The sequence below is a fragment of the Echinops telfairi genome, unplaced genomic scaffold, assembly GCF_000313985.2.
Source record: "Echinops telfairi isolate 266 unplaced genomic scaffold, ASM31398v2 ScPeMD7_7425;HRSCAF=8463, whole genome shotgun sequence".
NCBI lineage: Eukaryota > Metazoa > Chordata > Mammalia > Afrosoricida > Tenrecidae > Echinops > Echinops telfairi.
This window is the reverse complement of record NW_022111325.1, coordinates 3,241,782-3,246,585: the sequence shown is the minus strand read 5'-3', so window position 1 is coordinate 3,246,585 and position 4,804 is coordinate 3,241,782. Positions and strand designations below refer to the sequence as shown.

Genomic DNA, 4,804 nt, shown 5'->3' with positions numbered 1-4,804 from the left:
ATACTGGGAGGGTGGAGGGAGGGTGGGGTAGAGACGGGGAACCGATTACAAGGCTCTCCATATAACCTCCTCCCTGGAGGATGGACAACAGAAAAGTGGGTGAAGGGAGATGTTGGACAGCGTAAGATATGACAAAATAATAATGTATAAATTATCAAGGGTTCATGAGGGATGGGGAGCAGGGAGGGAAGGGGGAAAATGAGGAGCTGATGCCAGGGGCTTACGTGGAGAGCAAATGTTTTGAGAATGATGAGAGTAACGAATGTACAAATGTGCTTCTTACAATTGATGTATGTATGGATTGTGATAAGAGTTGTATGAGCCCCCAATAAAATGATTTAAAAATAGCCCATTTCATAAAAGCTGCCTACAAACGGAGAAACTTGAATGGAAGGCACGCCCAAGTAAGAAGAGGGCGTTTGCTAGGATTTCAAACCAAGTCTGAACACCAGTCTCAGCTTTCAGCCGCTGCTCAACATTTCTGCATTTCAAAACACACAGCTCAAAAAGTGAAGCACAGAATTAGCATGCCACCCAGCACGTCTGCTCCCTCGTATGTGCTCCAAGGGCTTGACATCAAGGGTTCAAACAGACACTTGTCCGGCAATATTCACCCAGGGTCGCACACAGGTGGACACACCCCAAGTTCCCTCCAGCAACGGAGTGAATGCACGGAATGTGGTGTGCACACGCAGTGGAATATGACTGGGTCTTCGGGAAACGAGGTTCTGACACACGCTACGACACGGATGCACCTTGAACACATGATGCCAGTAGGATCTGCCAGGCCCCACAGGGCTTCTGTCAACCCACTCAGATGAACTATCTAGAAGAGGCATCCGTGCGTCAGTGGCGACCAGAGCTGGGGGAGGAGGGCAGTTACTGCTTACGGAGGACTCCGGTTCTGCTTGGGTGGGATGGGGGGAAAGCTTCGGCTAGGGATCGTGAGGATGGGGGCAATAATTAGTGTCACAGATTTGGACCCTGAGAAATGGTTATGATGCCACATCTCTCATGATATGTATTTGAGCACAAGAAACAGAATAACAAAAGCAAGGGTCCTTCCAGGAAACAGGGGAGCGCCAGCAGCTCTGTTGCCTACCTGTCAGCCGTTGGCCTTGTCCCGGCGATGATGAGGGTGGCCACTCACAGCGTCTGGTCCTGCTTGCGGGTGAGGGCCCCAGTGAAGGTGTTGGCTGGCCACCTGGGAGGTTCAGGCCCCTCAAGTTCCCAGGCCTCGGAGGCCGGATCAGCCCTGTCTCTTCCTTTGCCCCGTTGAGGAAAAGCTGCCTCTGTGAGCTCACCCTCGGCCCGTCACTCTATGGGGCCAACCTGGTGTCCCCTAGGTCCAGCATCATTGGCCTGTGGGGTTCACTGCCACGGGACCAGGAGAAGACGCTGGGCTTGGGATGGTGGGTGGGCTCGCAGGAGAGGCAAGGAGTGGTAATACAGATGAGGGAGGAAAGGGGGGCCGCCTCCTTGCTGCTGAGAAGTTCTTGGGTCAGAGAAGAGCTAGGTTGATTGGTGGGTGGGAGGGTATTGGACCCATGGGGTTGGGGAGCAACTGTGAATGAGGCTTAAAGGTTCACATGTCAAGCTCCAGCAGCCTCCTGACCTCCACATGGGCCTCAGCCAAGCACTGCCTCATCCCCCTACCCGCCCTCCTCACCCCCCACAAGTCCTCACCTCTGTCCTCCGGTGCCTGAGTGCGCATTGCCTACGGGAAGAGGCTCTCAAGGTAGGAACCAGACTTGTGGGTCCTCCAGCTGCTTCCAGAAATTTGACCCCTTCTACCCAGCCCCCTGTCTGTCTATCTGTCTGTCTTTTCCTTCTCTGTCTCCACCCCATCAGAAGAACAATTTCCCATTGTCTCCATCTTTTCCCCTATTGTTGAATAACAGGGCCCCTTTCTTTCTCCCATGGGTGAGGACAATAAAATGTCAACAGCCGGGGATGGGGGATGCAGGGCCGGCTGGCACACAGCACCGGAAAAAGGGCCTGGGTGGGGTGTGGGCCCCCGAACCACAAATGAAATGGTGAAGGAGACAGAGAGACTGGAATGAGGCCCCCCAAGGGTCCAAGTTAGGAGGCTCTGATTTTGCCTGTGGTCAGACAAATGGCTGTGCTCTGTGAGGGCAGAAGAGTGGTTTGTATTGTCGTAGGAGAGGTGGACATTAGACAGCACAGAGAAGTTTTCTCTGGCTGGGACAGAATTTGGGCAATTTCTGAGGATGGAGGGACTTTGGAAAGCTCTCTTCAGCCAGGCAGTAATTATCTTCCTTTAAAGTTCTCAAGAAAAGGGAGATTCCCAACCACCCTGGGTTAGAATGCACTCTTCCCAGAGCCCTGGTGGTGCAGTAGTTACCCATTAGGCTGCTAATGGCAAGGTTAGCAGTTCAAACCCACCAGCCCTCCGTGGAAGGGAAGTCGAGACTTTCCACTTCTGGAAAGGGCTGCAGTCTCAGAAACACAGGAGGCAGTTCTGCGCTGTCCTATGGGGCCATTATGAGTCAGCACGGCGGCAGGAAGGAAGTCCCTCTAATTAGGCAGATCTTTCTAAAGGCTGAACAGCTGCTTGAGCTTAGAATTTTTTAAAGCCTTCTTATTGGGGTCTAATTTGCACACAGTTCTTAAGTGTACAATCTGGATAGTTTTTGCAGGTGTACACACCACATGTTATCGTCTCCTGACAGAACATTTCCAACAGCCTAGAACAAGCCCAGAACTTTCTGTTTGCTGTTAACGGAGAGGGAGGACTCCCCGGCAGGTAGTCACTTGGAAGCCTCTGGAGTTTCCGTCACCTCTTAGCCTTCTATTCTCTCGGAGGAAGGGCCTCATATCCAGCAGCTTTTCAGAACTGGAGACAACCTTGGACACGGAGCTTCCTCCTGCCCCAAATGAAGGACAGCAGACCGGAAAGCAGGGGACTTGCCTGGGATCCGACAGAGCACAGATGTTAAGTCTAGAATAGCCTGCTCTCTTTGCTAACTCGTCCACATCCAGGCTTGCTAACACCTATCCAGGATGCCCTTCTCCAGAGAGAGGAGCCAGGATCTGTGCCCGGTCTACACCTCCTTACCGGGAGCCCTCCCAACCCCACTCCCCAGGAATCCAGTCACTCCTTTCCGCCTGTGCGCTCCCACCCTGTCTTTAGGCCCTTTCCTCTGGACTGTCTCTCATGAGAGAAGACAAATAGCCCCCTGTCTTCCTGGGCAGGACACCCTGATCTCATGCCTCTGACTGGCTTCAGCCCAAACAAGACAAACAGCCTCCAGACACAGGGAGGGGAGAGCGTAAGGGGCTCCAGAGCTTGGGCCTCACCGCTGCTCCTCACTGCATGATGAACCAGGCTCAGAAGTTTCTAGCACACACACCGCGGAGAGGCTGAGTTTGCCTGGGACTCTCATCCGTGCGGAAAGAACCCTTGGGAGATACACGGAGAAAGGGCCAGACGGGAAGAGCCAAGCTGCTAGTTCACGGAGCTCACTTTCCATCTGGAGCTTCTGGGCACTGAACTGGCATTGTTGGTTTTTAATTGGCCTCTTTTAATTGGCGTCTAATCCACATGTCCTGTAATTCAATCGTTCAATCCTCTTGAAAAGAGTTGCGCAATCACCACCACAATCGATTTTAGGACATTTTCTTCTTTCTGGCAGCTGCTGTGGTTCCTCCCCAATTTCCCTCCGATCGCCCCTGGCAGGTCCCTAGAGAATTAGGAATCTAGTGGTTGACTGTGATTTGCCTATCCTGGATTTTATACACCGGGAAAAATGTCCAAAACAGAATCAAGGGCAAAGTAAAGCAAAACAAAAACACGACAAAATAAAATAGGGGGTAAATTGAAAAAAAGGAGAACATATTAAAACTGGAACAAATTTTAAAGGGGCCAAAAGGAAGATCAACGGATAAGGAAGTATTTTTTAAAAACCTCACTGCATCTGCCATGACTGACTTTACAATGCCCTCTGCCGGGCAGCCTGGCTCTTCGGATCCTTGGACTGTGATCAGAGGCTTCATCCTCGGGGTCTCTGCCAAGGGGTTTGGGGTTTCCACTGGATTCCTTAACCTCCTGCCAACTCGGTGTTCAGAACTGAAGCTCAGATACCATTCCTTCCTCTGAACTTGCCTGTTATTATTTATAATCCCACACAGGCCGATGTGTTTCTTCCATGTAGACGTGGTTGATGCCTCACTTAGATGGTTGCTTGTTTGGAGACAAGCCTTTAAGACCCCAGCAGATACTCCTGCCAATAGCCAGCACCAGCTGGTTTCTTCACCACCCTTTGTGAACCAGCATGGTCTTTCTGTCTTTCTTTCTGTTTTAACCAAAATTTATTTATTTTTAATCATTTTATTGGGGGCTCATACAGCTCTTATCACAATCCATCCATCCATCCATCCATCCATCCATCCATCCATCGTGTCAAGCACATTTGTACATATGTTGTCATCATCATTTTCAAAGCATTTTCTTTCTACTTGAGCCCTTGGTAGCAGTTGATTTTCCCCCTTCCCCCGCCCTTCTGAACCCTTGATAATTTATAAATTATTATTTTTTTCATGTCTTACACTGACTGCTTTTCCCTCCACTACTTTCCTGTTGTCCATCCCCCTGGGAGGGGGTTATATATCGATCATTGTGATCGGTTCCCCCTTTCCCCCCCACCTTCCCCTAACCCTCCTGGTATGGCTACTCTCATTATTGGTCTTAAGGGATTTATCTGTCCTGGATTCCCTGTGTTTCCAGCTCTTATCTGTACCAATGTACATGCTCTGGTCTAGCCGGATTTGTAAGGTAGAATTG

The 4,804-nt window shown here is 50.7% G+C and overlaps 1 protein-coding gene across 1 annotated transcript in view; it reads right to left on the bottom strand.

Annotated features, from left to right (window-relative positions):
• Positions 1–1,767, bottom strand: part of HAPLN2 (hyaluronan and proteoglycan link protein 2) — an 8,178-nt gene extending 6,411 nt beyond the window's left edge. Inside the window, exons 1-2 of the mRNA XM_030887838.2 lie at positions 1,687–1,767; positions 1,103–1,204 (exon numbers count right to left, since the gene is read on the bottom strand). The gene's annotated coding sequence lies outside the window, so the exon portion shown is untranslated. The remainder of the gene's footprint in view (positions 1–1,102; positions 1,205–1,686) is intronic.
• Between the last annotated feature and the right edge of the window lie 3,037 nt (positions 1,768–4,804).